This window comes from Phyllobates terribilis, unplaced genomic scaffold (genome assembly GCF_046119375.1).
Source record: "Phyllobates terribilis strain yellow unplaced genomic scaffold, ASM4611937v1 Scaffold_79__1_contigs__length_6888602, whole genome shotgun sequence".
Taxonomy (NCBI): Eukaryota; Metazoa; Chordata; class Amphibia; order Anura; family Dendrobatidae; genus Phyllobates; species Phyllobates terribilis.
In genome coordinates, this window is record NW_027362839.1 from 2,195,643 (window position 1) to 2,207,925 (window position 12,283).

A 12,283-nucleotide genomic window follows, 5' to 3' on the forward strand; every position below is an offset into this window, starting at 1 on the left:
AGGGAGGGATGGAGGTGGAGGAGGATATTTTACAAGTGAAAAAGGAGGTTCATGAGTTCTTGTTGGAAAAAGGGAGGAGTATTGTCTTTAGAGCAAAAGTTGATAATTTGGAGTATGATGAAAAATGTTCACGTTTTTTTTTCAAGAAGGTTTTTGGGAAAAAGCAAAATATGTGTGTGTTGAATGGAGCAGATGGAAGCGAGGTGAGTGGAGAGGATATGTGTGAGGAAGTGGCAAAGTTTTATGAGGATTTGTATGCTGTAAAGTGGAGGGATGAGTGTTTGGAGAATGATGTTTTGAGTACGTTAGAGAGTAAATTGAATGAGGCGGAAAGAGAGAGGGTGATGGATGCTGTGACAAGTGATGAAGTATGGAAGGTTATGTGTAGTATGGCTTTGAATAAGACGCCGGGGGGGGATGGTCTTCCAGTAGAATTTTACCGCATGATGTGGGATGTGATTGGGAGTGATTTTGTGGATTTTTGTAAGTATATGTGGGAAAATATGGAGGTGGCAGGTAGTATGCGTGCAGGTATGGTTGTATTGATTCCGAAAAAGGGTGATTTGAAGAGTCTGAAAAACTGGAGGCCAATAACATTATTGAACTGTGATTATAAGATCTACGCAAAATTAATGGCAAATAGGATGCGTGATGTGATAGAGAGTGTGATTGGGGATGAGCAGTGTTGTGCAGTACCTGGGAGACGGATTCACGAGTGTGTGTGTATATTGAGAGATTGTCTATGGGATTGTATGAGCCGGAAGAAGAGTGTGTTTTTGTTGAGCCTGGATTTTGAAAAGGCGTATGATAGGTTGTCGCATGGTTTTTTGTTTAGAGTGTTGCTGAGAATGGGTTTTCCTGCTGATTTTGTTGGGAGAGTGAGAAGTCTATATACAGATATTTATAGTTGTGTTTTAATGAACGGTTATGTCGGTAGGAGAGTGAATGTGCATTCGGGCGTGAGGCAGGGGTGTCCGTTATCCCCTGTGGCTTTTATTTGTGCAATTGAACCTTTGTTGTGTATGTTGAGGAAGGATAAAGTGGTTCGAGGTGTGCAAGTGCCGGGAGGTGGAGGAAGAGAGTGGAAGGTGAGTGGTTATATGGATGACGTGTGTGTATTATGTGATTCTGAATGTTCGGTGAGGCGGGTGAAGTTGTTAGTGTCTATCTTTTGTGGTGCGTCTGCATTTAAAGTGAATTGGGAAAAGAGTGAGTGTAAGGTTTTTGGAAGTGGTATTTTGAGTAGAGATGTAGGTGTGAACGTAGTGAATGGGCCCATTAAGGTTTTGGGAGTGAAGTTTTCAGAAAGATTGGATGGGAAAGAAAGTTGGGATGACGCGAAAGAGAAGGTTGAAAAGAAGTTATGTTTTTGGAAGTTGAGAAGCCTTACTTTCTTTGGAAAAATCTTAGTCATTAAAAGCGTGGTGTTGCCTATTTTTTTATATGTTGCAGTTGTGTTTCCACCAGGTTATATGGTTTTGAGAGGATTGAATAGGATTTTGTTTGTTTTTTTGTGGAATTCTAAAATGGAGAGGGCGCGGAGGGAAGTGTTGGTGAAGCGTATGGAGAAAGGTGGTTTGGGTTTTCCAAATTTAGAAGTTTTTTTGGGTGTGAATATTGTGGTGTTTGTGCTGAAAGTGATTATGGGCGATGGAAAGTTTTCATGTATGTGTGGATATTTATTTGGGGCTTATTCTTTTCGTTTGAAGTGGAGAGAGAGGGATTTGCGGTGTCCGGTTGCTTTTGAGGTGCCCGTGTGGTATGTGTGGGTTTATAAGTTTTTGGTGAAGTATGAGTTGTGTGATGTGGATGTGAGGTTGTTGGGAAATAAGAAGGCTGTGTACAGGATGATTGAGTGTAGAGAAATGGAGAGTGGAATAAATTTGGTGAGAGGGTGTGATGTGCAAAAAGTATGGAAGAAGGTGCGGATGGGTGGTATGACAAATAAGCAGAGTGAGGTTGTGTGGCAGTCTTTGCATGGAGTGTTGCCAGTAAGAGAGTTTCAGAGGAATAGAGGTTTAGTGAGGAGTGAAACGTGTCCAAGAAATGGCTGTGGTGGAAGGGAAAGTGTGTTGCATGTTTTTTGGAATTGCCAGTATGCTAGAGATGTGATTGGGAGAATGGGGCCTTTGTGTAAAGAATTGTGTGGTGTGAATTTGTTGTCCTTTGAGTTGTTTATGTTTGGTTTGGGAATATGTGATGGGACGAAGGAAAGAGTCTTGTGGTTGATGCTTGCGTGTATAAAGGAAGTGTTATGGGATGTGAGGAATGTGTATGTGTTTAAAAGGAAGGAAATTGCTGTAAAGGATAGTGTGAAGGTGATTATGGGGAAGATGTATGTGTGTTTCTTATGGGACAAAAAGAGGAGAGGGGAAGTGGATGCGGAGGGAATATGGAAAGTTAAAAAGTGGAGATATTTTGTAAATACTTCTTGATCTTGTTTTCTGTGTAAGGTTTAAAAAGAAGAAATAAAAATTTTTCCGGTGATGATGGGAGCAGCATTTGTGTCGTTGAGATGATGCAGCTGTTTGGAAGGAAGTTCCTTTGGTCGTGACTATAGACCGTGGATTTCCCCATCTGAGGGAAAAAAAAAAAAAAATCTGTTCTTATCAGTTTAATATCTGATACGTCCCCTATCTGGGGACCATATATTAAATGGATTTTTAGAACAGGGAGATGGAAAAAGAGCTTGCTCTGTCCACTCCACGCATTGACCTGGTATTGCAGTATCTCCAGGACCGGTGCACCCCTTCTTTAATGCAGTTTCTAAAATCAGAAAGAATTGAATTCAATGTTTTTTGTTCATTTTGCTTGTTTGTCGGATTTTGGGATGGACTCTTTGGCTTTGCTTTTCTTCTCCTCATTGGATTTTTCATGTTCAAAGTTGCAGAAGCCAGATTACAAGCTCATTTTGGTTCAACTTCAGCAACTGTGCATTGCATTGCCATGTAATGTGATGCAATGCTATCTTTCTAGCTCTCCCTTTTTACTTCCTTTTGGATAAACAGACATATTAGGCAAGCATTTTGGAGCTTTCACCTAAATAACTACAGGTGGTGAGATAAGCTGCACAATATAATTGACCTTTCAGTATATTGTTGCACACACACCATCTATTTAGCAAATGCCCTTGTTATCAACAGCAGCCTTTTAAACTCACCTGAGCTAACAGGTATGTGCGCTGGTTACTCTGCTGCGCTTAAAATTTCTTTTTTGGTTTGCTACAATGCCTTTTCTGAAACGTTGTCTCCTTCTGCTGGAACACTGACTTCTTTCATTTAATGCCTGCAGACTATAAAAGAGAACCCAACCCAAAAAGTTTGGTTGATTAGTCTGTGGCATTCTGTTAAACTGTTGCTTATGGCGGTCTCTGTGAGCTTCTCAGCGACATTCAGCCAGCCAGGTATCCTGCCTGCAGTAGATGGAATGTGGCAATGGAACGCTGGCTGCGCGTGTCATAATAGGCTCTGAGCCTTTATATACCTGTGCACAGCAGCAGCCACCTTCAGTCTGCTGCTGGACAGCCAGCAGCAGCAGCAGCAGGAGAGGTATGTAATCAGGAGCCCTCCTGCTAAGGGTAGACAGCTGCTCGTTCCACCCCACCCCCCGCCTTAATTGGTTCTCCTCCCTTCCAACGGTGTTGAGGCGGGTGGGAACAGCAGGGGGTGAAGGTGCTGTGTTTAAAGAGGTGGAGTTATGCAGATCTAAAACGCGTGGATTGCAGCAGCAGCAAGCCGAAAAGTGCAGGCATGTAAGGGATCTAGAGGTTGACAACATGTCTTCTTAACGGGAGTCCAGGAGCTCATCTCCACAAATGGACTTTTCAGGATCCTTGGGTGGCTCCGTAGTTTGAAACCAATTCTGGTTATCGCTTCTCGGCCTTTTGGCTAAGATCAAGTGTAGTATCTGTTCGGAGGACGAGGACGAGGACTAAACCCCTCCTCCCCCTCTCCCCTTATGTGTCTTGTCTTTCAATAAAGCTTCGGGCCTGTGATTCCCCCCCCCCCATCCCCTTTTTCCCAATCCCCATCCCTTATCACGGTTCGTCGTACTGTATGGATTGACATGCTTTTTCTTTCAGATTGAGTGTTTTGTGTAGCATAGGGGTGTGATGTGTCTAGTTAGTGCGTCGTATCCTCATGCTATGTAAATATGATGTAGAATTCTGTGTGTACTGGGCTGCGGCACTGTACACTGTCTGTTAACTTATTTTTTGTGCTAATAAAAGATATATTCAATCAAAAAATCTGTTCTTATCAGTTTAATATCTGATACGTCCCCTATCTGGGGACCATATATTAAATGGATTTTTAGAACAGGGAGATGGAAAAAGAGCTTGCTCTGTCCACTCCACGCATTGACCTGGTATTGCAGTATCTCCAGGACCGGTGCACCCCTTCTTTAATGCAGTTTCTAAAATCAGAAAGAATTGAATTCAATGTTTTTTGTTCATTTTGCTTGTTTGTCGGATTTTGGGATGGACTCTTTGGCTTTGCTTTTCTTCTCCTCATTGGATTTTTCATGTTCAAAGTTGCAGAAGCCAGATTACAAGCTCATTTTGGTTCAACTTCAGCAACTGTGCATTGCATTGCCATGTAATGTGATGCAATGCTATCTTTCTAGCTCTCCCTTTTTACTTCCTTTTGGATAAACAGACATATTAGGCAAGCATTTTGGAGCTTTCACCTAAATAACTACAGGTGGTGAGATAAGCTGCACAATATAATTGACCTTTCAGTATATTGTTGCACACACACCATCTATTTAGCAAATGCCCTTGTTATCAACAGCAGCCTTTTAAACTCACCTGAGCTAACAGGTATGTGCGCTGGTTACTCTGCTGCGCTTAAAATTTCTTTTTTGGTTTGCTACAATGCCTTTTCTGAAACGTTGTCTCCTTCTGCTGGAACACTGACTTCTTTCATTTAATGCCTGCAGACTATAAAAGAGAACCCAACCCAAAAAGTTTGGTTGATTAGTCTGTGGCATTCTGTTAAACTGTTGCTTATGGCGGTCTCTGTGAGCTTCTCAGCGACATTCAGCCAGCCAGGTATCCTGCCTGCAGTAGATGGAATGTGGCAATGGAACGCTGGCTGCGCGTGTCATAATAGGCTCTGAGCCTTTATATACCTGTGCACAGCAGCAGCCACCTTCAGTCTGCTGCTGGACAGCCAGCAGCAGCAGCAGCAGGAGAGGTATGTAATCAGGAGCCCTCCTGCTAAGGGTAGACAGCTGCTCGTTCCACCCCACCCCCCGCCTTAATTGGTTCTCCTCCCTTCCAACGGTGTTGAGGCGGGTGGGAACAGCAGGGGGTGAAGGTGCTGTGTTTAAAGAGGTGGAGTTATGCAGATCTAAAACGCGTGGATTGCAGCAGCAGCAAGCCGAAAAGTGCAGGCATGTAAGGGATCTAGAGGTTGACAACATGTCTTCTTAACGGGAGTCCAGGAGCTCATCTCCACAAATGGACTTTTCAGGATCCTTGGGTGGCTCCGTAGTTTGAAACCAATTCTGGTTATCGCTTCTCGGCCTTTTGGCTAAGATCAAGTGTAGTATCTGTTCGGAGGACGAGGACGAGGACTAAACCCCTCCTCCCCCTCTCCCCTTATGTGTCTTGTCTTTCAATAAAGCTTCGGGCCTGTGATTCCCCCCCCCCCATCCCCTTTTTCCCAATCCCCATCCCTTATCACGGTTCGTCGTACTGTATTGATTGACATGCTTTTTCTTTCAGATTGAGTGTTTTGTGTAGCATAGGGGTGTGATGTGTCTAGTTAGTGCGTCGTATCCTCATGCTATGTAAATATGATGTAGAATTCTGTGTGTACTGGGCTGCGGCACTGTACACTGTCTGTTAACTTATTTTTTGTGCTAATAAAAGATATATTCAATCAAAAAATCTGTTCTTATCAGTTTAATATCTGATACGTCCCCTATCTGGGGACCATATATTAAATGGATTTTTAGAACAGGGAGATGGAAAAAGAGCTTGCTCTGTCCACTCCACGCATTGACCTGGTATTGCAGTATCTCCAGGACCGGTGCACCCCTTCTTTAATGCAGTTTCTAAAATCAGAAAGAATTGAATTCAATGTTTTTTGTTCATTTTGCTTGTTTGTCGGATTTTGGGATGGACTCTTTGGCTTTGCTTTTCTTCTCCTCATTGGATTTTTCATGTTCAAAGTTGCAGAAGCCAGATTACAAGCTCATTTTGGTTCAACTTCAGCAACTGTGCATTGCATTGCCATGTAATGTGATGCAATGCTATCTTTCTAGCTCTCCCTTTTTACTTCCTTTTGGATAAACAGACATATTAGGCAAGCATTTTGGAGCTTTCACCTAAATAACTACAGGTGGTGAGATAAGCTGCACAATATAATTGACCTTTCAGTATATTGTTGCACACACACCATCTATTTAGCAAATGCCCTTGTTATCAACAGCAGCCTTTTAAACTCACCTGAGCTAACAGGTATGTGCGCTGGTTACTCTGCTGCGCTTAAAATTTCTTTTTTGGTTTGCTACAATGCCTTTTCTGAAACGTTGTCTCCTTCTGCTGGAACACTGACTTCTTTCATTTAATGCCTGCAGACTATAAAAGAGAACCCAACCCAAAAAGTTTGGTTGATTAGTCTGTGGCATTCTGTTAAACTGTTGCTTATGGCGGTCTCTGTGAGCTTCTCAGCGACATTCAGCCAGCCAGGTATCCTGCCTGCAGTAGATGGAATGTGGCAATGGAACGCTGGCTGCGCGTGTCATAATAGGCTCTGAGCCTTTATATACCTGTGCACAGCAGCAGCCACCTTCAGTCTGCTGCTGGACAGCCAGCAGCAGCAGCAGCAGGAGAGGTATGTAATCAGGAGCCCTCCTGCTAAGGGTAGACAGCTGCTCGTTCCACCCCACCCCCCGCCTTAATTGGTTCTCCTCCCTTCCAACGGTGTTGAGGCGGGTGGGAACAGCAGGGGGTGAAGGTGCTGTGTTTAAAGAGGTGGAGTTATGCAGATCTAAAACGCGTGGATTGCAGCAGCAGCAAGCCGAAAAGTGCAGGCATGTAAGGGATCTAGAGGTTGACAACATGTCTTCTTAACGGGAGTCCAGGAGCTCATCTCCACAAATGGACTTTTCAGGATCCTTGGGTGGCTCCGTAGTTTGAAACCAATTCTGGTTATCGCTTCTCGGCCTTTTGGCTATGATCAAGTGTAGTATCTGTTCTTATCAGTTTAATATCTGATACGTCCCCTATCTGGGGACCATATATTAAATGGATTTTTAGAACAGGGAGATGGAAAAAGAGCTTGCTCTGTCCACTCCACGCATTGACCTGGTATTGCAGTATCTCCAGGACCGGTGCACCCCTTCTTTAATGCAGTTTCTAAAATCAGAAAGAATTGAATTCAATGTTTTTTGTTCATTTTGCTTGTTTGTCGGATTTTGGGATGGACTCTTTGGCTTTGCTTTTCTTCTCCTCATTGGATTTTTCATGTTCAAAGTTGCAGAAGCCAGATTACAAGCTCATTTTGGTTCAACTTCAGCAACTGTGCATTGAATTGGCATGTAATGTGATGCAATGCTATCTTTCTAGCTCTCCCTTTTTACTTCCTTTTGGATAAACAGACATATTAGGCAAGCATTTTGGAGCTTTCACCTAAATAACTACAGGTGGTGAGATAAGCTGCACAATATAATTGACCTTTCAGTATATTATTGCACACACACCATCTATTTAGCAAATGCCCTTGTTATCAACAGCAGCCTTTTAAACTCACCTGAGCTAACAGGTATGTGCGCTGGTTACTCTGCTGCGCTTAAAATTTCTTTTTTGGTTTGCTACAATGCCTTTTCTGAAACGTTGTCTCCTTCTGCTGGAACACTGACTTCTTTCATTTAATGCCTGCAGACTATAAAAGAGAACCCAACCCAAAAAGTTTGGTTGATTAGTCTGTGGCATTCTGTTAAACTGTTGCTTATGGCGGTCTCTGTGAGCTTCTCAGCGACATTCAGCCAGCCAGGTATCCTGCCTGCAGTAGATGGAATGTGGCAATGGAACGCTGGCTGCGCGTGTCATAATAGGCTCTGAGCCTTTATATACCTGTGCACAGCAGCAGCCACCTTCAGTCTGCTGCTGGACAGCCAGCAGCAGCAGCAGCAGGAGAGGTATGTAATCAGGAGCCCTCCTGCTAAGGGTAGACAGCTGCTCGTTCCACCCCACCCCCCGCCTTAATTGGTTCTCCTCCCTTCCAACGGTGTTGAGGCGGGTGGGAACAGCAGGGGGGTGAAGGTGCTGTGTTTAAAGAGGTGGAGTTATGCAGATCTAAAACGCGTGGATTGCAGCAGCAGCAAGCCGAAAAGTGCAGGCATGTAAGGGATCTAGAGGTTGACAACATGTCTTCTTAACGGGAGTCCAGGAGCTCATCTCCACAAATGGACTTTTCAGGATCCTTGGGTGGCTCCGTAGTTTGAAACCAATTCTGGTTATCGCTTCTCGGCCTTTTGGCTAAGATCAAGTGTAGTATCTGTTCTTATCAGTTTAATATCTGATACGTCCCCTATCTGGGGACCATATATTAAATGGATTTTTAGAACAGGGAGATGGAAAAAGAGCTTGCTCTGTCCACTCCACGCATTGACCTGGTATTGCAGTATCTCCAGGACCGGTGCACCCCTTCTTTAATGCAGTTTCTAAAATCAGAAAGAATTGAATTCAATGTTTTTTGTTCATTTTGCTTGTTTGTCGGATTTTGGGATGGACTCTTTGGCTTTGCTTTTCTTCTCCTCATTGGATTTTTCATGTTCAAAGTTGCAGAAGCCAGATTACAAGCTCATTTTGGTTCAACTTCAGCAACTGTGCATTGCATTGCCATGTAATGTGATGCAATGCTATCTTTCTAGCTCTCCCTTTTTACTTCCTTTTGGATAAACAGACATATTAGGCAAGCATTTTGGAGCTTTCACCTAAATAACTACAGGTGGTGAGATAAGCTGCACAATATAATTGACCTTTCAGTATATTGTTGCACACACACCATCTATTTAGCAAATGCCCTTGTTATCAACAGCAGCCTTTTAAACTCACCTGAGCTAACAGGTATGTGCGCTGGTTACTCTGCTGCGCTTAAAATTTCTTTTTTGGTTTGCTACAATGCCTTTTCTGAAACGTTGTCTCCTTCTGCTGGAACACTGACTTCTTTCATTTAATGCCTGCAGACTATAAAAGAGAACCCAACCCAAAAAGTTTGGTTGATTAGTCTGTGGCATTCTGTTAAACTGTTGCTTATGGCGGTCTCTGTGAGCTTCTCAGCGACATTCAGCCAGCCAGGTATCCTGCCTGCAGTAGATGGAATGTGGCAATGGAACGCTGGCTGCGCGTGTCATAATAGGCTCTGAGCCTTTATATACCTGTGCACAGCAGCAGCCACCTTCAGTCTGCTGCTGGACAGCCAGCAGCAGCAGCAGCAGGAGAGGTATGTAATCAGGAGCCCTCCTGCTAAGGGTAGACAGCTACTGGTTCCACCCCACCCCCCGCCTTAATTGGTTCTCCTCCCTTCCAACGGTGTTGAGGCGGGTGGGAACAGCAGGGGGTGAAGGTGCTGTGTTTAAAGAGGTGGAGTTATGCAGATCTAAAACGCGTGGATTGCAGCAGCAGCAAGCCGAAAAGTGCAGGCATGTAAGGGATCTAGAGGTTGACAACATGTCTTCTTAACGGGAGTCCAGGAGCTCATCTCCACAAATGGACTTTTCAGGATCCTTGGGTGGCTCCGTAGTTTGAAACCAATTCTGGTTATCGCTTCTCGGCCTTTTGGCTAAGATCAAGTGTAGTATCTGTTCTTATCAGTTTAATATCTGATACGTCCCCTATCTGGGGACCATATATTAAATGGATTTTTAGAACAGGGAGATGGAAAAAGAGCTTGCTCTGTCCACTCCACGCATTGACCTGGTATTGCAGTATCTCCAGGACCAGTGCACCCCTTCTTTAATGCAGTTTCTAAAATCAGAAAGAATTGAATTCAATGTTTTTTGTTCATTTTGCTTGTTTGTCGGATTTTGGGATGGACTCTTTGGCTTTGCTTTTCTTCTCCTCATTGGATTTTTCATGTTCAAAGTTGCAGAAGCCAGATTACAAGCTCATTTTGGTAATAGTAGGTTTAGAAGGCGCTACCGGCTAAACACTAACAAAGCGGCGAATTAATGGACAGGGAACCACCGGTGTCCAGGTAAAGGTTAGGTTAAATAATAGGTATAAATTCGCGCCAGTGGTAGTGGGCCTGGAGAAAGGAAGCCAGAGGTGGACAATTAAAAATATATTTATTGAGAAGATAAAAAGCAAATAAATTATAAAATGTAAAATATAAGAGGGTGAGGACAAAGATAAAAGATAGTGGGCGTCACTCAGATTGATGGACCAATAGCTTTGGAGGGTACCACGCTAATTATAAAAGGAACATCAATACAGCATAAATACAATATAAAATTAGTTGAGAGATCTTTCTTCTCAGATGCGACGGGCGGGTAGAGTCAGCTGGGCCCGTTAAGGGTAGGGACTCACGTAATGCCTATAGCAAAAGAGGGGGAGATTAATTAAAAGTATGTAATGGTAATCAGTAGTAGCTTGGATATAAATAAATATAAAGTAAGTACCTGTAAGGCCGGAGAAACGGCGGGAGGTGTCCAGGAAGAGTGGAGTTGGACTAATAAATATTGACCCCTTAGGTCGGTACAATAACTAGTTAAGACTGCACCAGGAGGCTCAGGATGAGCCGGGTAGGTCCAAGTTAAAATAGACTATCGGGTAACAGGAGATTCTGATTCTAAAAAACGTAAGTGATAAATATATGTAAGCGATAAATAAATGTTTGGTGGTGTCAGTATTGGTGAAAGAGCCAAATTTAACGCAATGGATGCTTAGTAAGAGGGTATAAGGTTATATTTACCTGCCCGGTAGTAGGTATAGGATATTGGCGACTGGTTTAAGTGATGTCTCAATAACTAGTTAAGACTGCACCAGGAGGCTCAGGATGAGTCAAGTAGGTCCAAGTTGAATAGACTACCAAGTAGCAGGAGGTTCCGATTCTAAAAATAAGTAAGCAATAAATAAATGTTTAGTGGTGTTAATCTTGGTGATAGAGCTAGGTTTAACGCAATGGATGCTTAGTATGAGCGTATAAGGTTATATTTACCTGCCCGGTAGCTGGTAAAGGATTTGGGCGATTGATCTGAGTGATGTCTCAAGTAGATAGTAATTCCTGGAATAGTTAGCCAGAGATAGGTAGGGCACAGGGTTACAGCTGCATCAGGAGGCTCTGACTGAGCTAGGAGTCGGTCAGCGTCTAGCGGACTAAAAGAGATCAGTAAACAGATAAATAGAGCTAGCAAGTAGGTCCTAAGTCGTTATTGTGAGGTTTAAATACCTAGAGGATGGTCTGGATGGCAGCAGGATGGTGCAGCAGGAGGCTTGTCCCAATATTGGGGAGCTGCAGGTGCTGCTTAGGAGAAGAAGGATTGTCGTCACTGTAAGGCTATGATGTGCGGTGCGGTGGGGCCGTGGCCCGAATCTACTTACAGTACGTAGTCCCCGATGTCAGGTGGTGTCGGTGGTCCCTGATGAAGGCAGCCGCAGCTGCCGAAACGCGTAGGATTATACTCTGACCCAGCACAAGAGGCACCAGCCAGGCCTCCGTACACCAGCACGTTGCGTACCACGTGACTGCTCGTCACATCGTTCCTCTCGCGCGCCTTTCTCCTGGAAGCGCGCTCCTTCCTCCCTCCTCCTCTCCCCCTCCCGCTACCCGGAACAGCGAACACGCGGCAGTCACCGGCCGGGACTCCGCATTCGCCCCGGACCACCGACACCACCTGACATCGGGGACTACGTACTGTAAGTAGATTCGGGCCACGGCCCCACCGCACCGCACATCATAGCCTTACAGTGACGACAATCCTTCTTCTCCTAAGCAGCACCTGCAGCTCCCCAATATTGGGACAAGCCTCCTGCTGCACCATCCTGCTGCCATCCAGACCATCCTCTAGGTATTTAAACCTCACAATAACGACTTAGGACCTACTTGCTAGCTCTATTTATCTGTTTACTGATCTCTTTTAGTCCGCTAGACGCTGACCGACTCCTAGCTCAGTCAGAGCCTCCTGATGCAGCTGTAACCCTGTGCCCTACCTATCTCTGGCTAACTATTCCAGGAATTACTATCTACTTGAGACATCACTCAGATCAATCGCCCAAATCCTTTACCAGCTACCGGGCAGGTAAATATAACCTTATACGCTCATACTAAGC

The 12,283-nt window shown here is 44.2% G+C and overlaps 6 non-coding genes and 2 pseudogenes across 6 annotated transcripts; all 8 read left to right on the plus strand.

The window, feature by feature from the left end:
* The first annotated feature begins 2,560 nt into the window (after positions 1 to 2,560).
* Positions 2,561 to 2,752, plus strand: LOC141197155 (U2 spliceosomal RNA). Its single transcript, XR_012269496.1, has one exon. It is a non-coding gene; the product is annotated as a U2 spliceosomal RNA (small nuclear RNA).
* A 1,115-nt stretch (positions 2,753 to 3,867) lies between these two features.
* On the plus strand, positions 3,868 to 3,941 carry LOC141197187 (U2 spliceosomal RNA; annotated as a pseudogene).
* Positions 3,942 to 4,206: 265 nt separating this feature from the next.
* LOC141197131 (U2 spliceosomal RNA) lies at positions 4,207 to 4,399 on the plus strand. Its single transcript, XR_012269475.1, has one exon. It is a non-coding gene; the product is annotated as a U2 spliceosomal RNA (small nuclear RNA).
* A 1,115-nt stretch (positions 4,400 to 5,514) lies between these two features.
* LOC141197188 (U2 spliceosomal RNA) lies at positions 5,515 to 5,588 on the plus strand (annotated as a pseudogene).
* A 265-nt stretch (positions 5,589 to 5,853) lies between these two features.
* Positions 5,854 to 6,046, plus strand: LOC141197132 (U2 spliceosomal RNA). Its single transcript, XR_012269476.1, has one exon. It is a non-coding gene; the product is annotated as a U2 spliceosomal RNA (small nuclear RNA).
* A 1,115-nt stretch (positions 6,047 to 7,161) lies between these two features.
* On the plus strand, positions 7,162 to 7,352 carry LOC141197100 (U2 spliceosomal RNA). Its single transcript, XR_012269446.1, has one exon. It is a non-coding gene; the product is annotated as a U2 spliceosomal RNA (small nuclear RNA).
* A 1,116-nt stretch (positions 7,353 to 8,468) lies between these two features.
* LOC141197229 (U2 spliceosomal RNA) lies at positions 8,469 to 8,659 on the plus strand. The gene has a single exon (XR_012269533.1). It is a non-coding gene; the product is annotated as a U2 spliceosomal RNA (small nuclear RNA).
* A 1,115-nt stretch (positions 8,660 to 9,774) lies between these two features.
* Positions 9,775 to 9,965, plus strand: LOC141197006 (U2 spliceosomal RNA). The gene has a single exon (XR_012269353.1). It is a non-coding gene; the product is annotated as a U2 spliceosomal RNA (small nuclear RNA).
* Positions 9,966 to 12,283: the final 2,318 nt, after the last annotated feature.